Below are 26856 nucleotides of genomic sequence, written 5' to 3'. Positions count from 1 at the left end.
AATTCAAAATGCTCGATCAAAACCCAGAGATCTACGGCCCTTCTTTCCAACTCTTCCTCCTGTTAAATTAAACTTGGGAATTGCTGCGTGAAATTAAATTCACCGGTCAATTGCGTGTCTCCTCTTTCATGGCGAAGGTCTCCCCACCATATGATCTCAACCGAAGTTGTCACCGGTCATGGAAATGGAATTATTTGCATTTATTTGCTGAGTCGCCATAAGATTATTTTCACATTTTTGGGGGTTTATGTTTTCTGAGTTTAATTTAATTTGTATTTGGACAAAAAGAAGAAGAAGAATGTCGGTGGACCGGTAATAGAAAGTCCTTCGTCCAAGTTAAATATTAGTATATTCTGGGAACATCAGTCGTCTGCTGTTGTGATTCCCACAGTTTTAAGACACGCAGTTCGTGCAATCTTAATGAATATATTGCATTTTCCCACCTAATTAATAATTTAGGGATAGGCGCATTGAAAGTCCTAAAATTTGTCACAAACGTGCAATTGTGTCATAAAACTTTCAGAAAATACAATCAAGCCCTAAAACTTATCATGAAAGTGCAATTGAATCCTAAAACTCTCAAAAATTGCAATCAAGTCCTAAAACTTGCCATAAAAGTGCAATCGAGTCGTAAATTTTTAAAAAGTGCAATCAACGGATGGACTTGAAGGCAATCGAGTCCTAAATTTTTAAAAAGTGCAACCAATGTAGATGCTTGCGTTGCTAAAAGGTACGTTATTCTCCTAAGCTAGTAATTTATTTACTACTTTCTTTATTGGGTGTTAAATTGGTGAATTGCGCACCCGCATGGTCACCACACATGTTAGCAACTAGATAATAAAAAGGATCCAGACTCCTGCTTAAATATTTTTTTTAGAAGAAAAGGTACCAAAAGGGCATTAGATTAAATCTAGCATAACCAAATCCCTGAACTCAAAATCTCTGGTTCGTGGAAATAAAACATATCTCCCTATATTTTATTTGGATTTCTAATCAATCCACTGCAAATAGATTAGTGGCGACTCCAGCATGAAAATATTTGCATGTTAAGAACTTAAATCCTAAGTCACGAATTGGTAGGGCTTAAGAGGCCTGAGTTAGGCTTAAACTTAATAATCCATTAGCCGAACCCTGGGTGGTGCATCCTGAGGGTAGGTCGCGAGAACTCTTCACGACATCAAACATTCATTGATCTTCCCCGTGTGAAAACCCATGAAGAATGGCACCAACTGGGATGTAATTCATGAGAAAAATTCTTCACCAGAAATCTTGGGAATTTACGAATTGCACGAGACACTGCACATCACGCACACCCAAAGATCCAAAGCGCAAACCATCCCCTTTCCCCAACCGACTCCAACACGGAATTGTTGCCGTCTTTTTACATCTTCCTAGTGCCTGTCGCTCCAGGGATCGAGGTTCTGTTCGGCAGGTAGAACGGCTGCGTGGTTGGAAAAGAGTGTTGGAAGTTTTGAGAACACTAGAGCTTTTTATAAAATAAGAAATGGAGTCGCCACCAATCAATTTAAGAAAGTTAAACTAATTAGAATCTTATGTTATGTGTAGAACCATTGGTCATTTGCGAAAACCAGAGAAACTTTTGGTCTGGGGTTTGGTTACTGTAGGGAGGGGTTAGCGTCCCTACAACACGTTTTCGGTAGCACATTTTCCAATCAAGTCATTTGAATGCAAAATCAAATAATTTCCTAAAATTATTGATGCAATTTTAATTGTTATGAAGACGTAATCAAGGATATTCCTTTGTCATTTTATGCCCAGCATGTGTTTCATGCACCATTTCTTGGAAAATATGCAATGACTTGTAAAAAATATGCACGAGTCCTAATTTGCCATGTATATACGTGTGCAACTGACTAATAACGTATAATTAGATTATGCATACTTAGTTTTAAATTGACGGAGCCATGTTGCAAAGTTGTTTTCTGTCTGCACTAAAGGAATAATTTCCAGATGCAAGCTGAGAGGGTTCATGTAAGATACCATAACAAGTCTGATTGGTTTGATTTCATTCATTGAAAGTTCATTTTTAGAAGAATCGACATACTTAAATCCGATTAATGACCAGCTTCAGTTGTTTAGTCAGTATATGAAACCTTAAAAAAGTACCCGAAAAACAAGTTCTTATAGACTCTAGAACCGAACTAGAAAAACTAAATAAATTCCAATTTCGGTTCCAGAACAAATAGGATAGGTTTTAGGTTCCAAAAATTGAGAATCGGTTATAACAATATAAGTTTCAGAGCTGGAACCTAACCACCTTGGAAAGGATCACCCCTAATATTCATTTTGCGTGTCATTTAGTGTTTAGGAATTTGGATCATGTTACTCATGCATTTTAGTTTAGTAGCTATTTGATTTAAGTTCATAGCTCACGGGATTCTATTCCAGGGCTTAATAACAAGGCATTATATAATGTTGCCCGATATGGCTCGGGCTGTTTACTTTTCTCGAGCTTTAATTACCTTAGTTGGATAGTGTTTATTGTTGCATTCATCGTCTATTTTATTGCTTGAGTATCATGGATAATTACCTTTCATATTTAGTGGATTTAATTGATAATAAAATTGATGAAGATCACATGCAAATATTTTCATGAATAGATAAGGTACCGAAATGGCGTTAGATTAATCTAGTATAACCAAATCCCAAACTCTTGAAATCTCTAGTTGGTAGAAGTAAAAATAGACTCTAGCATTTTACTTAGGTTTCTAACCAACCCATTTAGGTTAGTGGTTACTCCTAAGTAAAACCAAATGTCATAACTAATGAGAAATTGAGTTGCGATCGGCGAGGTTAGGAAGGGCTCGTGCTAGGCGTAAGAACCACCACACGAGAGGGACCAGTCGCACCTGCTTAACAATCCATCAACATCCTTCGGGCATTTCACCTCGAGAGGGTTGCAACACCACAAACATCTGTCAAGTCCAAGCTAAACTTGAACTTCGCCATAATCGTGAATCAAACACCAACTCCACCCAATCCTTTAGCTACTCTACATAAATCATCAGACATAACATCCTCTAACGAAGATAAAAGCAAAACCAACGTTGTGTTTATACTTATTTGGAGATTGCACCAGTACCTTGTCAAACTCAGAAGCTACAGCAATCGTTAGATCTACAAGCTTCACCTCGCTACAAACACCGCTTGTATTAACTATCGAGCTACCATCTGTTATCTCTGAAGTTTCAAGTTGCAACTACACCTCAAGCTAAACATTGCATGGAGCAGTATAAACACTATCACATATTGGAGACTCATTAAATGTCCTTTGCTAACAGTAGGTTAATTCAACTTCGGGCACCACAGTTGATAGCCCCACCCCCCTTGGGCATAACTTAAAATGATGCAGTTTATTGCCCTCCCATCGAGTTTGCCATCCCTTGTTCGAATATAATATAGTCAACCAAATAGTTAATAATTCTACCTGACCACACTTTTTTAGGACAGTCGATGCGATCGATTCACATGTAGGTCACCAAACTAAGCACATCTCCTCCGCCAAGAATATCCTAGTTATACCAATACTCTAGAGCATTTTGTGGCGCGACTCAAGTAACATTCTATCCATCAATTCTGCAACCTATTATGGTTCATTAGCAATATTACGATCTCTCACTATGCTTTCCTCCTTACAAAATTATTTTATACAGTTTCAAGCAAAACTCCATACAATTGTCAATCGACACATGCTTGATCGTCTTACCCGTCTTCCTTCTAATCAAAGCTCTCAATTGCCTATTCACGACAACAAGATCAAACTTGTACCTCAGAACAAACACCTAGATCTTGCTGGACAAATCATACATAGCTATTTGCATAACCTTGGCACTCTTCTTCGAAGAAAACCGCAATAGCTTGTGAACATCCAAGTGCATCAACTATCCAATCTCTATTGTTTCTTGCAACCATATTGAAATGTACTTTCTGTCATGCCCCGAACCCCAACGAACTCGCGACACCCGTTCGCCGGTCGTATTGAACATGACGTCCCAGGACGCGTCGCCGACCCAAAAGAAACACTCACACGAGTAAGCAAGCGGAAGCGAATTTAAAGCAACCCAGACAATAAAATAAGATAGAGGGGTAACAATAACGCAACCCAATAATATCCTAACAATAGAAAACCGTCACTTACCACATTCGGTCGTACAATTCAGGCATTAGGTTCCTAGGGTTAGATCCATCATAATCATCAAAAAGGGATAGGTGGAAGGGTAGGCTAGCTAGCTGCACAAAAAGAAGGCTCTACCAAAAAGGGGCTTCTAAGCCCGGCACCTAGACGCCTCTACGGTGCCCAATCGGGATCAGATCCTGAAGACTCGGACTCCGTATCAGCTTCGATCTCAAATGGATCATCTTCGGACTCCAGCTCCATGGGCTCTCCGTCGGACTCGGACTCGGAGGGTTCGACTACAGGTTCCAGCTCCAAGTTAGACTCCATCGGCTCCAGCTCCGGTTCCGGGTCAGGGCTTTCGAGGACGAACTCCAGATCGATAACTTCACCATCGGGAGGGACAACTTCCATTGGGTCCCAGTCCCCTAATCCTGCCACTAAACCTCCTTAGGGAACATCAAACCCTTATATCGGACCCATCAATTCCCCGTCATTCTCTCGATATAGCCAAGCCAAAAACATCATGGACTTCCAGTTCACGGTGCCCACGTCCAAATACACTACACTAGCATGCCTATAGTACACCAGGTTCTCCCCCACTGGATACTCCGTCATCATGTGATCGATATGCTCGGGTATCCCAAAATGCCGAGACGGCATGATCAAGAACGGGGATCTGAAATGGTTATATAATAACCGTGAGAACGAGTCTCAATAAGCAACACCCTAAATCCTACGTAGGCCAATGCGTACCCAGACAAGTCGTACATGCAATCTAGCGAACAACATAACGAGCTCACATCATTGTACTTACCTTTGCTATCAAAACGTATGCCAACTCTGCACGTTAGTCAAAACGTGATAATGCAATAATAATAACTCAATAACATATCACAATCACTCAAACACCAACCACACTCAATTCGCATGCGTGGCCGAACATCTTTCTCACGACCCGCGCCACTACGCCTTAGGTCCATTCTCACTGCCCGCGCCACTGCACCTCAGGCCCAATCTAACTGCCTGCGCTACTACGCCTCAGGCCCAATCTCACAGCCCGCGCTACTGCGCCTCAGGCTCAGCCCTCCGATCAATCCGGGCTTCGTCCCGCGTAACCACGCCTTAGGACATTTTTCCCCTTCCAATGACCCGCGTAACCACGCCTCAGGTCTGGTCATGCCTTTCTCGCCACACCCGCGTAACCATGCCTCAGGTTAGTAGCCCTCCGATCAATCCGGGCTTTTCTCATGCACATGCACCACAACACAATTCGCCATTCTCATAAGTCGTACCATTCAAACTCAAGGCATGCTCACCACATCACGATTTGCCATTCAACACGTCGTACGAATCCAAATCACATCACAAGCCCATCATACTAGCCCACCAATCCGACATTCAAGCCGGCCACATACGAACATCAAATCCACCCATGAATGCCACAACAAGCTAATCATTGACCCACCAACATTAGCCACTAATATGCACCCAAAACCATCCCAATTCCAAACCACGAGCTCACCAATCTGACATTCAAGTCAGCCACAATCAATCATCAATTTCACCCACACACGCCACGGCAATCCGGTCCTTTAACTCACCATAATTAGCCACGCAATCACCACAATTTAATCTACCACCTATCACAAAATTCATGTACTAATCATATTCTAACCAACTGATCAATTCCCTAACTTAGTCACTAAACCAATTCTAATTGACCCCTAAACAAGTCTAAAAAATACACATTGTACTAAATAGGGATTAGGAAGTCACTTACTAGGTTTTGGCCCGGGAAAAATCCACTCGGGCTCAAAATGGCCTGGGTGAATAGTGCTGGGATCGGTATGGGCGAAGACGCGACTGGAGCGGGGCTCGGCCACGGCCCGGCGACTCATTGCGGTGCTCGGCAACGGGCTCGGCCACGAGCTAAATGCTCGGCCACGGCAGGGCACGGCGACGGGCACGACGGGCCACGGCTGGGGCTGGGGCTGTGGCCTGGGCTGTCCGGCTACGGCCGGGGGCACGCTCGGCCGGCGAGCTAGTTGGCCGGCTGGCTGGCCGGCGAGCTGGGCTGGCCGGGACGACAGTCGAACGGCGACAGCGGCGAGCTACGGTGGCGAAGGCAAGCGACGACGACTGGCTGGGCGGCGGTAAGCTCGACCAGGCGAGCGGCGGGCAGACAGGTAGCGGGCGAGCAGCTCCTGGGTGGCGACATGGACGTTGGGCGACGGTGATGGCGACGGCGGAGCTCAGGCATCGGGGCGGTGCTGACTGGACGGCTGGATGGTGGCCGGGACTCGTCGGACGCGGCGGCAAGCGGCGGCGACCTCTGGTTTGCCGGGAAACGATAATCGGCTCGGACGGCGGTTGGTTGGTACGGCGACGCAAGGAGCCGGCACGGCGGCGACCCGGGGGCCAGGCGAAGCAGGTGAGCTGGCGGGGTGGACGGTAGAAGCGGCTGGAGTCAGCAGGCGTGGCGGCGAGCCTAGCTCACTCTCTCGGGAGGAGAAGAAGACCGAGTCGGGGCGGGGCTGCCGGGTGACGCGGCGGAGCGATGACGGCGCGAGGAGGACGGCGGCATCGACGGCTGGTGGGGCGGCATCGGGCGGAGGCGGAGGGACGGTCGAGCGGCGTGCGGCGGAGGCGGAAAGGAGCTGCGGAGGAGGAGGAAAGTTGGGGGAGAGAGGGGAGGAAGAGAAGGAGGAGAGAGGAAGAGAAGAGAGAAAAGGGAGAAAGGAGAGAGGGAGGAGAGGGGTGATGGACGTCTGCATGGGTAGACGTGGGCGGAAGGGACGTGCGGGCAGGGGGGCAGGCACGGGCGTAGAGGAGAGAGAGAGAGAGAGAGAGAGAGAGAGAGAGAGAGAGAGAGAGAGAGAGAGAACGCAAAAGTCATCGCCATCGAGTGCGATCCAACGGTCGGAATTCAAATTTGAAGACGATCTACGGTCCAAATTAATCCTAAAATATAATAAGGGACAAAGGCCAAATTAATTAAATCAAACTGCCCCGAGGGAGGTCTATCGGTCAAAATCCGCACCCGGTCCAAAATTCACTTTTCGGCCATCCTGGGTAATATCGACGCTGGCCACACTAATATCGATACCGTCCAATTTATTTCGTCCCGAAAACTCCCAGAAATCGACTGCCAAGTTCGAGGTCTAAATAACGACTAAATTCGATCAAATGCCATTCTAGCGAAATCTCAATTTTAAAAACAAGAACCCGAGAGTGATCAGTTCCCGGGCGAGATTTTACTATAAGCACACTGACGAATTAGACGTTTTATAAATCCCAAAAATGGGTCGAAATTTGGAATGTCACAACTCTTCCCCCCTTACAAAAATTTTGTCCTCGAAATTTACAATCCAACCCAATTACTCAAACAAATGGGGGTATTGGTGTCGCATTAACTCCTCGCTTTCCCATGTTACTCTTTCGGTTCCGTGATGCTCCCCGATTACTTTGACTATCGAGATTGTCTTGTTCCGCAATACTCGTTTTGTTCTGTCCTCAATCCTTACTGGCCTTTCCACGTACGACATTCTGTCGTCCACGTCTATTTCTTCATAATTTAGCTCGTGGGTCGGGTCCGGTTTGTACTTCCTTAATATAGACACGTGGAACACATTGTGGATTTGAGATAAATTTGGCGATAGCGCAAGACAATAGGCCAAAGTGCCGATTCTCTCTAAGACTTCGAATGGACCCACGTACCTCGGTCTCAATTTTCCTTTCTTGCCAAACCGGGACAATCCTCTCATTGGCGATACCTTGAGAAAAACGTGGTCTCCCACTTGAAACTCCAAAGGCCTACGTCTCCGGTCTGCGTAATTCTTTTGGCGGCTCTGAGCAGTTTTAAGTCTGTCCCGAATAACCTTGACCGTCTCGACTGACTGTTGAACCAACTCTGGACCCGTGATGCTCCTCTCACCAACTTCATCCTAACAAACCGGTGTTCTGCAAGCTCTGCCATATAACGCTTCAAACGGTGCCATTTTGATACTCTGCTGGTAGCTATTGTTGTAGGCAAACTCGACCAAATGCAGCTGTTCTTCCCAACCGCTCTTAAAATCCAACACACACGCTCGTAGCATGTCTTCCAAAGTCTGAATCGTCATTTCAGACTGGCCATCCATTTGCGGATGATAGGCCATGCTAAACTGTAACTTTGTTCCTAATGCCATGTGAAGACTTTTCCCAAAAAGCGGCAATAAACTTGGGATCACGGTCCGAGGTGATCGTCACTAGCACTCCATGTAGACGAACTATCTGTTGTCCGTACAGCTCTGCGTACCTTTCTAACGCGAAGTCCTTTCGCACTGCCAGAAAATGTGCCGATTTTGTCAATCGATCTACTATAACCCAAATTGAATCATGGCCCCTCTGGCTTCTCGGTAGTCCCATAACAAAGTCCATCGTGATATGCTCCCATTTTCCATTTGGGGATTTCCAATGGCTGCAACAATCCACCCGGCTTATAATGTTGCGCCTTCATTTGTTGGCATGTTAGACATTTAGCCACGTGCTTGGCCACATCTACTTTCATGTCGTTCCACCAATAATGCTACCGTAGGTTCTGACACATTTTCGTACTACCCGGGTGAATACTATAATTGCTACGATGAGCTTCTGTCAAAGTTTCCTCTTTTAGTTCGGCATCATCGGGCATACACAATCGTCCACGGAACTTCAGAATCCCATCCTTGGATACCTGAAAGTCCGATTTCCTTTTTGTGACATCCAATTCCAGAATCTTCTATATCTCCAGGTCCATCGACTGTAAAGCCTTAATCTTAGTCCGGATTTCCGGTTTAATCCTCAATGCGGTATGCAGACTCTAGACATGACCCGCTTCAAACTTAAACCCTGAATCCCAAACTCCTTCCAATAGGGTCCATTCCTTGACCATCATATGTGAAATGCTTGATTTCCAACTCAGTGCATCTGCTACCTTATTAGCCTTTCCGGGGTGATACAGAATACTGCAGTCATAGTCCTTACGGAATTCCATCCAACGACGTTGTCTCATGTTCAATTCCTTTTGGGAAACAAGTACCTTAGACTCTGATGGTCCGTATAAATCTGAAACTTCTCCCCACAAAAGTAGTGCCCCCAAATCTTAAGGATAAATATAATTGCGGCCAATTCCAAGTCATGCGTTGCATAGTTCAGCTCATGTGGTCTCAATTGTCGCGATGCGTATGCCACCACTCTTCCATGTTGCATTAGCACGCATCGTAGTCCCTTTAGCGACGCGTCACTGTAGATTTCATATCCTCCCAGACATGACGGGACTGTCAACACTGGCGTGGTCGTCAAACTCTGTTTTAATTCCTGAAAACTCCTTTTGCCCTCATCCGTCCATTCAAATTTCGTTCCCTTCTTTAGCAAACGCGTCCACGGTGTCGCTAACGCTAAAAACCTTTCCACGAAACGTTTGTAATAACCCGCCAGACCCAAGAAGTTGCGAACGTCGATTACCGTTGTCGGTCTTGGCCAATTCATGACGGCCTCAATCTTCATTGGGTCCACTGCAATCCCTTCCCCGGATATCACATGTCAAAAGAACGCCACTCGATGAAGCTAGAATTCGCACTTACTAAACTTAGCGTAGAGTGCGTGTTCCCTTAAAGTCCGTAGAACCTTTTTCCAAATGTAACTCATACTCGGCGGAACTCTTTGAGTATACCAAGATATCGTCTATGAATACGATTACAAACTGATCCAAAAATTCCTTAAATACCCGATTCATTAAATCCATAAAGGCTGCAGGGGCGTTAGTCAGTCCAAACGGCATCACCGTAAACTCGTAGTGCCCATACCTCGTCCTAAATGCCGACTTCGGCACGTCCTCCTTCTTGATCCTCAATTAGTGATAGCCAGTCCTCAAATCGATCTTAGAAAATACTAACGTCCCCTTGTAACTGATCAAACAGATCATCAATTCTTAGCAACGGGTACTTATTCTTAATGGTTACTTGATTCAACTGTCTGTAGTCAATGTACAACCTTAACGATCCATCCTTCTTCCTCACGAACAACACTGGCGCTCCCCAAGGAGACGTATTAGGGCGAATGAAGCCTTTATCCAACAACTCCTGCATTTGGACCTTCAATTCTTTCAATTCTGACAGTGACATCCAAAAGAGCGCTTTCGAGATCGGTTCCATCCCTGGGGCTAACTCAATTACAAATTCCACTTCCTTCTCAGGTGGCAATCCCGGCAATTCCTGAGGAAAGACATCGGGAAGATTACACACCTCGACTATGTCCTTTAGCCATGGTTCCTCAACCAACTAGTCAGCCACAAAATAATTATCTTTCTATACCTCAAAGACAAAGCTCAATCCATCCAATTTCAATCCAACAATCTCCCAAAAACAAATCACATCGGTTCTTTACAAAATCTGAAATTTCTAAGCAACACTCATCCTTCCAAATCCGTCCAAGAATATCATCAGTAATCCATAAATCCTTAAACCGACTGCGCCTATTCACCATAAAATTGATTATAAGTCTTACATGACCACTCAAGCGATAACTTCAAAATCATCTTCTATTGCACCCAATATCGTCTCATAACGCATCTAAACTTTCAAGGCACATCCTCCGCTTCCTTCTCAGCCACAACATACACTTTTCCTTATGTCCTTAGCCGAAACGCACCACAATTCAGAAGCGGCAGCCCTTTCACTCATATCTGTTTCAACCATCGAGCTCTCTCATACAACTCGTTGTAATCCTTTAAGACTCAAGAGTACTAACTGACTACGGAGTTCCGGTTTCAATCCATCCCGAAACCTCCTTGTCCTATCCACATGGTCCTTGACTATCATTGGTGCATACTTAGACAACCTTACAAGCTCGTACTCATACTGATTGACTGACATCCGATTTTAGCGAAGCCGAAGAAACTATGTCATCTTCTGTCATCGCGCACTCTCTGAAAGTACTTCTCATTGAAGGCCTCGATAACGACACCCCAGCTTGGAAATATGCCCTCTGAAATATCCTACTTCGGGGGTCCTCTTACCAATCACTTGCATTTTCCTTAGAGTTGATATATAACCAGGGTCACTTTCTCCTCATCGGTACACTCGAATACCTCAAAAGCCCTTTTTTTTTCCAAGTCCTCTATCCAAAGTAATGTCGCCTCAGGGTCACCTTTACCATCGAACTTCAGAGGTTTCAATTTCAAATATTTTCCAACCAGCTGACGCATCTATCTGACTGCATTAACTTGCCCTTGACCTTGATTCCCAACATTTCCATTATGCCCACGATTCCCGTTACTTCTATTGGTGGCGGCAACAATGGCCTCAGCATCAGTAGCAACAGTAGCATTTCGCTCATCAGTCTGTCTTCCCATTAAAATTCCAACTCCCTCGAGTGCCCTCAAAATTCCATCCATCTGGGATCCTCTGCAACTCCAACTTGCGGACCTACACGACCTCGACCTCGACCTCGGCTACTCATTCTCATTGGATTCTCACACCCGCCTACCTGCTACAATTTCACTCATGAATTAGAGACCTAGGCCAACTATACCAGTCTAAAGCCCTAGGCAGTGAATCCCGACAATAATTCAATAAGCAGGCAGCCAATAACAACCAACAAGGTTCGTACACTTACCTCAAGTCCTGACACACCTGCATTTCACGTATTAGTGCATAATATCACTCAGCAATTACAATCAAGCAGTTTGGGTAACGCATGGCACACGAGTCTCCCTAACTAGCTATTCCAAAGTCATTGCTCCTTATCACTCCAGGCTTCGACCAACTTGTATCGAGCTGACCTTGCTCTGATACCAAATCAACGGGGAAGTCACGCCCCGAACCCCAATGGACACGCGACACCCGTTCGCCGGTCGTATTGAACGCGACGTCCCAGCACGCGTCGCCGACCCAAAAGAAACACTCACACGAGTAAGCAAGCGGAAGCGAATTTAAAGCAACCCAGACAATAAAATAAGACAGAGGGGTAACAATAACGCAACCCAATAATATCCTAACAATAGAAGACCGTCACTTACCACATTCGGTCGTACAATTCAGGCATTAGGCTCCTAGGGTTAGATCCACCATAATCAACAAAAAGGGATAGGTGGGAGGGTAGGCTAGCTAGTTACACAAAAAGAAGGCTCTACCAAAAAGGGGCTTCTAAGCCCGGCACCTAGACGCCTCTACGGTGCCCAATCGGGATCAGATCCTGAAGACTTGGACTTCGTATCAGCTTCGATCTCAAACGGCTCATCTTCGGACTCCAGCTCCATGGGCTCTCCGTCGGACTCGGACTCGGAGGGTTCGACTACAGGTTCCAGCTCCAAGTCAGACTCCAATGGCTCCGGCTCCGGTTCCGGGTCAGGGCTTTCGGGGACAAACTCCATATCGATAACTTCACCATTAGGAGGGACAACTTCCATTGGGTCCCAGTCCCCTAATCCTGCCACTAAACCTCCTTGGGGAACATCAAACCCTTGTATCGGCCCCATCAATTCCCCGTCATTCTCTCGATATAGCCAAGCCAAAAACATCATGGGCTTCTAGTTCACGGGGCGCACATCCACACACACTACACTAGCATGCCTATAGTACACCAGGTTCTCCCCCACTGGATACTCCGTCACCATGTGATCGATATGCTCGGGTATCCCAAAATGCCGAGACGGCATGATCAAGGACGAGGATCTGAAATGGTTATTTAATAAACGTAAGAACGAGTCTCAATAAGAAACACCCTAAATCCCACGTAAGCCAATGCGTACGCAAACAAGTCGTACATGCAATCTAGCCAACAACATAACGAGCTCACATCATTGTACTTACCTTTGTTATCAAAACGTATGCCAACTCTGCACGTTAGTCAAAACGTGATAATGCAATAATAATAACTCAATAACATATCACAATCACTCAAACACCAACCACACTCAATTCGCATGCGTGGCCGAACATCTTTCTCACGACCCGCGCCACTGCGCCTCAGGTCCATTCTCACTGCCCGCGCCACTGCGCCTCAAGCCCAATCTCACTGCCTGCGCTACTGCGCATCAGGCCCAATCTCACAGCCCGCGCTACTGCGCTTCAGGCTCAGCCCTCCGATCAATCCGGGCTTCGTCCCGCGTAAACACGCCTCAGGACATTTTTCCCCTTCCAATGACCCGTGTAACCACACCTCAAGTCTGGTCATGCCTTTCTCGCCACACCCGTGTAACCACGCCTCAGGTTGGCAGCCCTCCGATCAATCCGGGCTTTTCTCATGCACATGCACCACAACACAATTCGCCATTCTCACAAGTCATACCATTCAAACTCAAGGCATGCTCACCACATCACGATTCGCCATTCAACACGTCGTACAAATCCAAATCACATCACAAGCCCATCACACTAGCCCACCAATCCAATATTCAAGCCGGCCACATACGAACATCAAATCCACCCATGAATGCCACAACAAGCCAATCATTGACCCACCAACATTAGCTACTAATATGCACCCAAAACCATCCCAATTCCAAACCATGAGCTCACCAATCCGACATTCAAGTCGGCCACAATCAATCATCAATTTCACCCACACACGTCACGGCAACCGGTCCTTTAACTCACCATAATTAGCCACGCAATCACCACAATTTAATCGACCACCTATCACAAAATTTATGTACTAATCATATTCTAACCAACTAATCCATTCCCTAACTTAGTCACTAAACCAATTCTAATTGACCCATAAATAAGTCTAAAAAATACACATTGTACTAAATAGGGATTAGAAAGTCACTTACTAGGTTTTAGCCTGGGAAAAATTCACTCGGGCTCAAAATGGCCCGGGTGAACAGTGCTGGTATCCGTACGGGCGAGGGCGCGGGGGCTCGGCCACGGCTTGGCACACGGCGCGGCGACTCGGCGCGGCGCTCGGCAACGGGCAAAATGCTCGGCTGCGGCAGGGCACGGCGACGGGCACGACGGGCCACGGTTGGGGCTATGGCCTGGGCTGTCCGGCCACGGCCAGGGGCACGCTCGGCCGGCGAGCTGGCTGGCCGGCTGGCTGGCCGGGACGACGGTTGGACGGCGACGACGGCGAACTACGGCGGCGATGGGGAGCGGCGGCGATTGGCTGGGCGGCGGTGAGCTTGGCCAGGCTAGCGGCGGTGAGATAGGTAGCGGGCGAGCAGCTCCTGGGCGGCGACGAGGACGTTGGGCGACGGCGATGGCGACGAAGGAGCTCAGGTGTCGGGGCGGTGCTGGGGAGTTGACTGGACGGCTGGACGGCGGCTGGGACTCGTCGGACGCGGTAGCAAGCGGCGGCGACCTCTAGTTCGCCGGGAAACGATAATCGACTCGGGCGGTGGTTGGTCGGCACGGCGGCGCGAGGAGGCGGCACAGCGGCGACCTGGGGACTAGGCGAATCAGGTGAGCTGGCCGGGTGGACGGGAGAAGCGGCTGGAGTCGGCAAGCGTGGCGGCAAGCCGAGCTCGTGCGCTTGGGAGGAGAAGAAGACCGAGTCGGGGCGGAGCTGCCGGGCGACGCGGCAGCGCGACGACAACGCGAGGAGGATGGCGGCGTCGGCGGCTGGTGGGGCGGCGTCGGGCGGAGGCGGAGGGACGGTCGAGTAGTGTGCGGCGGAGGCGGAGAGGAGCTGTGGAGGAGGAGGAGAATCGGGGGAGAGAGAGGAGGAAGACGAGGAGAGAGGAAGAGAAGAGAGAAAAGGGAGAAAGGAAAGAGGGAGGAGAGAGAGAAGGAGTGGGGTGATGGACGTCTTCATGGGCAGACGTGGGCGGAAGGGACGTGCGGGCAAGGGGGGCAGGCGCGGGCGCAGAGGAGAGAGAGAGAGAGAGAAAACGCAAAAGTCAACGCATCGAGTGCGATCCAACGGCCGGAATTCAAATTTGAAATCGATCCTACGGTCTAAATTAATCCTAGAATATAATAAGGGACAAAGGCCAAATTAATTAAATCAAACTACCCCTTGGGAGGTCTATCGGTCAAAATCCGCACCCGGTCGAAAATTCACTTTTTAGCCATCCTGTGTAATATCGACGCTGGCCACACTAATATCGACACCGTCCAATTTATTTCGTCCCGAAAACTCCCGCAAATCGACTGCCAAGTTCGAGGTTTAAATAACGGCTAAATTCGATCAAAAGCGATTCTAGCGAAATCTCAATTTTAAAAACAAGAACTCGAGAGTGATCAGTTCCCGGGCGAGATTTTACTATAAGCACACTGATGAATTACACGTTTTATAAATCTCAAAAATGAATCGAAATTCGGAATGTCACACTTTCCATTGTTTTCCTTGCTTATAGCGCTCACATGTATTAAGTTACTTTGCTATATAACCACACAATAGATTCCTTTCACTCAAAACCTTTGAGCTTCTCTCACCAATGTGCCTAAAAAGCATATGCCAAAATTTTGTCTCTCGAACAAATACATCCAACAACTCCACGACAAAATACGTCATTGTCTTCCATTGGAGTTTTGGTGCACTTATTCCTAAATTAAAAAGAGCATGAGATGTTGTTTAAAAGTTAAAAAAAAAAAATCAGTAAGATATATCTCAAAGTGTGACGCAAACTATAATTTAAACTTGTTGATGTTGCAAAAATATGCTTTGCAATAGTAACATTATTTAAAACAAATTTTTTTTGAAAATATAAAAAATGTCATAACGCCAACAAATGATTCACAATCTCTTTAGTGCGTTGACGAACTCTATTTGGATACACAGGCTCCGTTCGTTTGGCGGAAAATATTCTCCTTTTGGAAAATATTTTCCCGGAAGTCATTTTCCTGGAAAATGTTTTCCCGGAACATAATTTTCCGGTGTTCGGCAACTAATATGAAAAAAATTTGGAAAATATTATTCACCGGCGGCCGGCGGCAAACGGGCGGCGACCGGCGGCCGGCGACGGCGGCCGGCGGTGGCCAGAGACCAGCAGCCAACGGTGGTGACCGGCGATCAACTTCCTCTCCCACGGAAAATATTTTCCCTCCCATGGGTAATTTTACCTTCAATTTGGGGGAAAATGATTTCCTCTTTGTGAAAAGAGGAAATCATTTTCCTCAAAACAATGAAGGATTTGGGGGTGGGGAAGGAAAATGTTTTCCCACGGAAAACATTTTCCGCCCCCGAACACCGGAAAATGCGAAAAATATTTTTCGGAAAAATATTTTTCCTCAAACGAACACAGCTTAGTATCAATCGGTATTACTTCAATCACTTTATAGAATTCATCAAAATCATTTTGTTGTCGAAACTGATAGCGGAATCCAGAAATTTTGCACAACTTTTTGCAAACTTTTTGCACAACTTTTTTTGAAAATCATCATTCTGCGTTCCCACTCTACTTCTCATTAATCTCACACGGTTTTTGCACAACTTTTTTTGAAAATCTTAATGCCTAGAATCAATCAGTTGATTGAATGAGTCCGCGAAATTTTCACAATGTTACTTTTTAGGGGGACCCTTTCCTTTGGAGTAAACCAACCGGCCAAAGTTGACGTCACACAGTAACAAAGAAAGACGAAGAAAGTAGTTCATTTGGCCTTATTAGCCGTACAACAGGAATGGTGGACTTTAGGAGCGTCTTGGACACTGACAGCGGAATCTGCTAGTCTCCCACGTGGTTTCTTTTCTACGTTCCCACTCTACTTCCCATGGATCTCACGTGGCTTTTCCTGTCACCCGAACCTTCGCCACAGATTACTAAGACTTCCCGACATTATGCCTTGCTATGGCAGCATGAGACAGCTTCTTCCTCTTCGGCTCCTAAGTCTCGTTAGCTCCAGGTCTTCTTCTTGCTCTTTTACCTCCTGGTCAACGATATCACTAGTAGAAAGTGTCTTGGACACTAACAGCGCACTTCAGGAGTCTCCCACACGGTTTCTTTTTCTCCGTTTACCCTCTGCTTCCATTGATCTCGCATGGCTTTTCCCACAACTTTTTGGAAAGTCTACTTTCCTAAAATCAATCGGTTCATTGATTGATTGTGTCGCGAAAGTTCCATAACATATATATTTATCTTTTTTCGTGGGGAGCCTTTCATGGAAATAAACGCTACCATTCTACAGTCAAAAGTCGCCAAAGTGACTTCCCACAAAACAGGAAAACGAAAAGAAAGATGAGGCCAATTATTTGGCATATCTGCCATGCAGAATAAGAAGGAAGAGAAACAGGAATGGTGGCAAGAAGTGTAAATGCAGCACGGTTATCAGTTCGACAGTTTTTGTGACATAAAAAATAGTTTGGAGCAAGGGTGGCTGTATTACTTGGGGTTTGTTTTTTTGTGGGAATAGCCCTTAAAAATTTGGTTGAGCACTTCGAAGCCCTTGTTTTTGCTGGGAGAAAATAAAGATGGTCAGAAAAGCACTTGTTTTGTGGGGCATCTGATAGTTTGTTTTTTGTGGGGACGAATAAAAGATCGCACTCACCTGCGCATGGCCGAGTTGGTGGGCACTTTCCTTCCCTCCTCAGAGGTTCTGGGTTCGAATCCCCGCTCGGTTCCGTAATTTAAGTGGGGGCCCTGACGGTGAGTTGCTGGGCTAGTCTCCCCCGAGGTATAGGCGCCCCGATTACCTGTGCATTCTCGTTCCCGGAGAATGGTGGCAGATCCTCGGTTACCAAAAAAAAAAATTAATAAATAAATAATAAAAAATAAAAGATCGATGTTGACTCAAACACAGTCAATGTTTGTCGTCTCGCGTTCGCTCCGGGGATCTTACCGGGATCGCTCCTCTTTTCCAGATTCCACCTCCACTCTCTATTTATGTGCGATGGTTTCTCGAATTGCAGTACCAATCCCCACTTGCGTGAGAGAAGAAGACGGAGACGAAGAAGAAGGCGATGAACAGCGGAGGCGAATCGGCATCCACGCATTGCAGCACATGCATGATGGGGACACTGGTGGAGAAGCAGGAACATCCCGCAAGCCAGCACGCCATCACGTGGGTCGCCGACGAGGCTCACCCCGCGAGCTTTCACTCCAGCTACTTAAATGCCAACGCGAGCAGCTCGGTCTCTGGTTTCGTCAACCTCAACAAAAGCGGCGGTGAGAACATGTATCTTGACGTCGTTCCGGTGAATGCTTCCGCGCCATCTGGCCTCCACATCATTCCGGTGAATGCTTCCGTGTCTTCTGGCTGGAGTGAGTCTATCGAGGCATATTTTGCCTTTGTAGTTATGTTATGGTTGATGATTAGGCTTCAGAATAGTGTTGATGAGACAGACGCTTTGCTGGTGTTTTCAGATCCGATAAACAAGGTTTGCGACAAGTTGAACCGGTGTGGGAAGAGGGTCGATGATGCTACCAGAAAAGCAGAGGCGCTCGTGGATAATGTCTGGCATCACCGTGAGTTTTCTCTACATTTTTTCTAGCTAAAGATGTCTGTATAATCGGATAGAAACATTTTGGATTTATTCGTGGAGACGTATCTGATTGATGGTTGCTTGCTTGCGTATATTTCTTCTCTGTTTATGCAATATATGTGAACGTTATCGATGTAAATATTCAATCCGCAGAGTTTGGCACCTTGTTCTTCATTGACTTCTTTTGTCCTGCACGATGGCCTCATAACATTGCGGTCCTGTCCTTTTGGAAATCAGTCCAAATGATCAGTCATGGGCTTATTTTGCAATTACCACCTCGGAAGAAAGATACATGCTTCATAATCTGTGTATTCAATCTACCAAGTAGCGGTTGAGTGGATCAAGTCCTGTGATTATTTATCTAGAGGAGCTTCAACTTTGACGTGCGGCGCTATCTTCAGTGCTTATTCTTTCGGCAATCTATGTCAATTCCTAGCTATTACAAATTACCAAATGCATAACATGGAACATCCGTGGAGGACATGGTTTGTTTTCCATCATTTTCTAAGGCTATCATGACCCTTGGGCTCTTTGCGTGGCTGAACGTTGGGCTAGATATATGATCATCTCTTGGCCCAACATTTCTATCCCTGGAAAGAAGAAAGCTTTGTCCTGTAAGAGCAAGCACTGCAACAGTGGGATAAGCTTGGCTTTGGCTTGTTGTCCATTTTTTAGGTTATTTCTGAGAGAAAAAGCCCATAATTTCTTTGATTCTCTTATCCAAACGGTTTCTATTCGATTGAAATGTGATGTTAAGAACTCCATTCTTGCCTGACCTCAACTAATCGGCAATTGTGCCATGTTTGTTTCCTGAAACAGTCAAAACTAGCCATAGTGTAACAGACGCAGCAATAGCTCGACTTGCTCAGGGGACAAAAATGCTCAAAGAGGGGGGGGGTGGGCGGCGGGATAAGTTATTTGAACATACTTTTGAGATTCTGACCGGAGAGAAGCTCCTGAAGACATATGCTTGCTATCAATCCACTTCCTCGGGCCTTGTCATTGGGACACTGTATTTGTCAACCAAGAGACTACTCTTCTGTGGTGATGAGCCTCTTTTCCATTACGCTCCGTCGGGGTAGCAAGAGTGGGTGCATTACAAGGTAACCTTTTCCAACCTTCCAATAATTGCATTTATTCTAGGATTGCCATTTCAAATTGTTAAGCACTGAGCTTTTGTCAGAATCATGTTAAGTTTTTGATGCATTAGAAATTCATAGTCCGAGTTATTATTGTCGTTTCCCGTATTGTGACTAGCCTGCTGATTTTATAGTCCGAATTTGGGAGAACCCCCACCGTAAAGGACCTGCATTTTACTCATCAACCGTATTACTTCACAGAGCCTTGGATCATTCTTCTCGTCATTTTATTTTTATTTAAGCATGAAGCATCTTAATGTAGTGAAACATACCTTCAAAAAAGTTTGTCAAACTCCGCTGAGCTTCACTCTCAAACCATTAGTTTCTAAAGTGCTTTCATCCTGATGGCTGTCTAGGTGGTTCTGCTGCTGGATCAGTTGAGCTTTGTGAGTCCTTCTCCAAAAGGGTTGGATCATTCTGAAAAGTACATCCAGGTTGTTACAAGGGATGGTTATGAATTCCGGTTCATGGGTTTTGTGTCGTATGATAAGGCTCTCAAGAACATAAACGAGGCTTTACAGCACAATCGTGAGAATAACATGGCTGGAAGGATGCAACTACGATCAGTGGCCAGATGGGGGAAGTGATATTAAACTGTACTTGAATAATTTTGGTGTGTTTGTGTGACTGCTATGGATAATGCTTAATACGACATGATCTAATGGTTGAAAGGGAAGCATTCATTGCAGTAAAACTTCTATTTACTAAGGCGTTAAATACGGCCTAATCACTAGTCATTTTTTCTTTGCTATGCTAATTGCAAGATTGCGGAAACGAACACATCCCTTGAGAATCCATAGACATACTCCGATCATTTTGCCAACAAACTGAGATGGAAAATTTGTACTCAGTTTTGGTTAGATTTAAGAATTAAGAATGCTTTGGCTTCTGACTAAATAGAAGGACCACTTGGTTGTCATAACTAATTCATACGGTAACCAGCAACCAAAATGCTGGAAGCTCTCGGAAGAGTTTGCAATTTACACAACAAAAACTCCTAGGCTTCTTCTGGAAGTTGGATTCTTAACAGTTTTGGTTTTGTTGCATTTAATCGGTAGGAATAAGAACACCACAAATGCTATAACTTTTGTAAGGCGCTCACTTAAGTGCCATAACCTTTTTTTCGACCATTTGAGTGTCATGACTTCTAAAGAACGTTCACTCGAGTGTCATAACTTTCAATTGATCACTTGAGTATCATAATTTTTTAAAAATGCTCACCCAAGTGCCAAAAATCCGACTTAGCATAGCGCTTGTAATGAACGTTCTCATAAAATTATGATACTTAAGTGATCTATTGAAAAGTTATATGACACTCAAATGATCGAAAAGAAATCACGGCCCTTAAGTGAGTGCCGTACGAAAGAACCATGAGGTTGTAAATTGTGCAAACTTCAGATTTTATATCCAGTATCTTCGGCTTGTTGAAATGTGTAAATTTAAAATAAAGGAAAAAGAAATGGAAAAAAGAAGATACATACGATCAACCTTAATCTGTGCTTGTGACTATGCTTCGACATGTGAAACTTCATTTAGTTAAGGATGCATAAAGAGAAAAGATATATAGCAATGTTATACATATAGGTATTTGTCTTCATAAAGTTTATGCTTACGCTAGTCATCTTCCATAACTGAGATTCTCATGGTTTAATCTTTCAATCGTCGATTATGGTCATTAGCTCCTCTGGCAAGGAAAATCTCTCATCTTTCTTGGCCACTTAAAACTGATGGGCAGAGATGTTCTTCTCTCTTCTCTATTTTTCTGAATGAATAAAAAAACATATATAGTTGTATAGAGAAAAAAACTACCAAAGCTATTCTAGGCTATGCACCATCTTAGTCTAAGAATATGATTGATCCTCAAAATAAGGACATTATACAATACAAATTTAGCAACAAATTGGCCCTACAATTTCTCCGATTAGTCTTAATTCACAACTCATTGCCAACGCTCCCCCTAAAGTTGGTGCATAGATATTACCGATGCCTAACTTGTCAAGTGAGTTGTAGAAGATCTTGCTAAAGATAACCTTTGTGAGTATCTCCACCAGTTGATCTTTAGATTTAACAAATGGGAATCGAACTGTCTTGTCAAAATAAGGACATTATACAATACAAATTTAGCAACAAATCAGCGCTATGATGTCTCCGATTAGTCTTAATTCACAACTTATTGCCAACACTTCCTCTCAAGTTGATGCACAGATATTACTAATGCCTAACTTGTCATGTGAGTTATAGAAGATCTTGCTAAAGATGACCTTTGTGAGTAGTTCTGCCCGTTGATCTTTAGATTTAACAAATGGGAATCGAACCATCTTGGCATCAAGGTTTTGTTTGATGAAATGTCGATCTGCCTCGATGTGTTTAGTGCGGTCATGTATGGTTCCTCCATTTTCTAATTTTTGGGTCGAGGTCTCAGCATAGCAGAAAACCCTAGGATCTCTATTCTGATACCATGATGAACAAAGATGTTATTTTTCTCTTCTCTATTACTTTTCTAAATGAAACAAAAACATATACAGTTGTACAGAGAAAAAAATTACCAAAACTATTCTAGGCTATGCACTATCTTAGTCTAAGAATCTAGTCCATCCTCAAAATAAGGACATTATACAATACAAAATGAGCAACAGATCTAGCCAAAAATTTCTCCAATTTCACACCAACAAAAACCTACCGTATAATGCAATTTTAATATAATTGAAACGACATAACAGTCTTTGAGCAAGTGAAATCAATCATTGGCATCAATTATCGATTTTACAATAATTCGTCTGCAAATTGATTTTTTTCTGTCAATTGAATATAATTGGTCCAATTTGTTATCAAATCAAAACTGCTCACAAAGTGGAAAGATAGCTATTACTACAACAAAGAATGAGGAGCAATGAAAGAGCAATTGACTGTTATGTAGTTTCATTAACGGTCATTTAGGAGAAGATACGTAAAAAAAACAAAAAACAAAAAACAAAGAAAGAATGACCACATGCCTTTGAATCACATTAACATTCGATCGTTCCAATTTTTCTCACTACAAAAAAACACCAGATTAGCGACGAAATTTGCGACGGAAAATTTGGAAAAATCCGTCGCAAATCGAATTTGCGACGAATTTTGCGACGGAAAAAATTCCGTCGCTACTAGGTCGTCGCAAAATTTTGCGACGGAAAATTTAAAAGTTCGTCGCAAAATTAGTCGCAAATTAGCCACGAATACAATCCGTCGAAAATATTTCGTCGCAAATTTGCGACGAACGCTATCCGTCGCAAATTTCGTCGCAAAATTCGTCGCAAAATTCGTCGCAAAATCGTCACAAAATTCGTCGCAAATTTCGTCGCAAATTTCATCGCAAATTCGTCGCAAATTTCGTCGCAAATTTCATCGCAAATTCGTCGCAAATTTCGTCGCAAATTTCGTCGCAGAATTCGTTGCAAAATGTATTCGTCGCAAATTAGCGACGAACTGTAATGATCGCAAAATTCGGCTTAAAATATTCGTTGCTATTTTTACATCATTTCGGCCATAAATTATTGTCCATATCAAACAAAGGAGACAATGACATATAATTGAAACAGAAAAACGAACAAACCATAGATTCTGACAAACCAGCCACAATGACATATAATTGAAACAAATAATTGAAGGAAAGTTGCAGAGTCTGACATGATGCTATTTGATATCCAATCTTACAATACATTCAAAACATGAACTAAGAGACGGGACAACCATAGAAGACGCAGAAAAACCATACACAAGAAGACGCAGCTTTGGTACGATGGCAGGAGACTACAAAAAAACACCGGATTAGCGACGAAATTTGCGACGGAAAATGTGGAAAAATCCGTCGCAAATCGAATTTGCGACGGAATTTGCAACGGAATTTTTCCGTTGCTACTAGGTCGTCGCAAAATTTTGTGACGGAAAATTCACAAGTTCGTCTCAAATTTGCGACAAAAAAAAATTCGTTGCAAATTTGCGACGGCACATAATCCGTCACAAATTTGGTCGTAAATATTCCGTCACAAATTTGCGACGGAAAAACGTCCGTCGCAAAATTCGTCGCAAATATCCGTCGCAAATTCGTCGCAAATTTCGTCGCAAATTTGCGACGAACTCGATCCGTCGCAAAATTCGTCGCAAATTCGTCGCAAAATTCATCGCAAAAATCCGTCACAAATTTGCGACGCACGTTTGTCCGTCGCAATATTCGTCGCAAAAATCCATCGCAATTTCGTCGCAAATTTGCGACGAATATTTGTCCGTCGCAATTTCGTCGCAAATTTGCCACGAACGTTTGTCAATAGCAAAATTCATCACAAAAGTCCGTCGCAAATTCGTCGCAAATTTCGTCGCAAATTTGCCACGAACGTTTGTCCGTCGCAAAAATCCGTCGCAATTTCGTTGCAAATTTCGTCGCAAATTTGCGACGACTCTGTCCGTCGCAAAATTCGTCGCAATAATCCGTCGCAAAATCATCGTAAAATTTATCGCGAATTTCGTCAGAAAATTCGTCGCGAATTTCGTCGCAAATTAGTGACAAACTTTAATGATAGCAAAATTCGGCTTAAAATATTCGTCGCTATTTTTATATCATTTCGGCCATAAATTCTTGTCCATATCAATCAAAGGAGACAATGATATATAATTGAAACAGAAAAACAAACAAACCATAAATTCTGACAAACCAGCCACAATGACATATAATTAAAACAAATAACAGAAGGAAAGTTGTTGAGTCTGACATGATACTATTTGATATCCAATATTACAATACAGTCAAAACATGAACTAAGAGACGGGACAACCATAGAAGACGCAAAAAAACCATACAGAAAAAGACGCGGCTTTGGTACGATGGCAGGACACCAAAAGTAGTCACGTTTGTCGAGACTTGAGAAAATGTCGATACATAAATCAGTCCAGAATATAAAAAAAAGCGTTTATGCATGGATGTGGAACTAGGTGTAAAATAACAAAAGGGTTAACAAAAATACTTTTCGGGACGAACATAAATGTTCTTACATATGAATATGAGTGAAATTATGAAAAATCAAGATTATGAAGCAAGCTTACCCCCGATTTTGAGAATTTTAACTAGAAAGACCGGAGAAAATCTTCATCATCATCATCATCATCAGCAGCATTCTCGGCATCAATGTGTTGGTCATCATTATACCCATCACCTACTGGATTGGCTGGAGGTACAGGAGGATCGGCATTGCGATTGATGTTAAGGTGTTGCATAACGATTCTCATTTGTTCTTCCAAGTTATATATTCGTTCATCCTTCTTAACAAGTAAATTATTCAGACGATTCACTTCTTGGGTCAATTGCTCGTCTCCTCGTGACCTCCTTCGACCAGTCCCAGTGGATGATGAACTTCCAGGACTATTCGGCATGTACATCCTTGATAATGATCCCATCCCAAATATTTTCCCTTTTTTTGCCCCACCCGTTGCCTCCATCCATAATGCCATATTATCAACTGGTGGCCGGGACTCAGGACAATCATCACTACCACTAGCACTGCTCGTTAAAAGTTCATCATATTTTTCCTACATTAACAATGTAGATGAAAATAAAATCACTATATATATATCTACCAAAAATATTGAAAGCATTCACGATTTTCATTATAGTTTACATATAAGCCAAAGTATAACCTTACATATCTTAACAGCTTTTGCTCGATCGCCAGTCCATGTCTTATCTTTCTTTTGAAATGTGCGTTCAAATGTAGCTGCAAATGTCGGTTCCGTCCCCAATTGGGATGCCTACAAAATGTAAACATGAGTAATTGAATTAAATTAACTTATAACTCATTTAACAGACTTACCAGTCGTTTGCGATGCTCCGCAATGTTGATAGAGCCCCCAGCATGTGGCTAACCCATCACTAGAACTAGAAGATCGATTCTTCTTATTCTGCTCACAGAGTTGCCGACTCTGTTCAGATGCCCAAAATATGTTAATTGCCTCCCAATTGTCAGCTGTAAAGAAAGACGGCTTCGCTTGCTTGCTCTTCGCTCTATTCATGACATTTCGCATAAAATCACTTGTTTTCTTATCGAAAATTCTTCTCACTTCATTGTCTTCCGCTTCCTCCCACTTGAACTTCCGCTGCAATGAATAAAAACACAAATTGAAAATTATTATGATGATTACATATCCATAACCATGCACCAGAAAAATATAGACAGATTTTGTAAAGTTCATGTTGGGGAAAATATCTGGTCCTTTAGGTATCGAAAACTACAGAGTTGTTCCGGTCCCTTTACATCATTCTTGACCATCAATATACTACACCACACTTAATTGGTGAGAAAATGAAATATGTAAAACTTACCTTGAACTCATTCCACCACATTTCTTTCACTTCTTGTGGAACATTTCTGTAAGTAATATACTCTCCCATCCAAAAGTTTCTTACTATTTTGTTCAATTCCCTCACAACAGATGGAGCATCCGTGAATCTGCATTCATATGAATATTGTGCAACATCGACAATTCAATTGACATCAATATCTAAAGCCCTAAATATTACATATACTAAAATAAAAATGAAGTACTTACGAATTTCCAAATGGGCATATGAAGAATCGGTTATCTTCTTGACCTTTGTTTCCGTCAATATTCGATTGTTCCGTCGAATAATGGGGTGGAACGGAAGGAGAGGGAGCTAAAAGAGATTGAACTGGAGAACGTTCAGTTCGCATGTGGCCAAGTCCCGTAACATGTTGTTGAGTGTTGGAGGAAGGGCCAACGTGTCCATATTGTGACGGACCATACTGTGGTTGAGGGTTAGATGCCGGGACAGGGGAAGAGGAAAGGGACGGGGACGAGGACGAGGAAGAGCCTTGTCTTCTAGGCATGTGACCTCCATGTTTAAACTGACAAGTAGGAAGGTTATGCGAATATGTAAAGAACTATTGACACGTATTACGAACACATAATGATGTACATGACGAAGCTTACCATTTTGATGGAAAGACTGAGAAAATGTTTCCTTGAAATGAGCCAATGTCGAGTGTTTATGACGTGCAATTTCCTACAAACAAATATTCTATGAATCCCATTCATTTTGATATGAAACATCAATGTATGAGCACGATTTGGGTGGCTACAGGTATTAAACATCACTATATGAATCGCATTCATTTTGATTAAATTTTTTTTGACAACGTACAAAAATTT

At 43.8% G+C, this 26856-nt stretch overlaps 1 pseudogene; it reads left to right on the top strand.

Moving 5' to 3' along the window:
• The first annotated feature begins 17903 nt into the window (after nucleotides 1–17903).
• Nucleotides 17904–20410, top strand: LOC115667335 (GEM-like protein 2; annotated as a pseudogene).
• The last annotated feature ends 6446 nt before the right edge of the window (nucleotides 20411–26856 follow it).

The sequence above is a fragment of the Syzygium oleosum genome, unplaced genomic scaffold (assembly GCF_021117445.2).
Source record: "Syzygium oleosum isolate NSW1041296 unplaced genomic scaffold, Sole_v2.1 Sole_v2.16, whole genome shotgun sequence".
NCBI lineage: Eukaryota > Viridiplantae > Streptophyta > Magnoliopsida > Myrtales > Myrtaceae > Syzygium > Syzygium oleosum.
The sequence above is the reverse complement of the archived record's forward strand: the minus strand, read 5'-3'. Positions and strand labels throughout refer to the sequence as shown.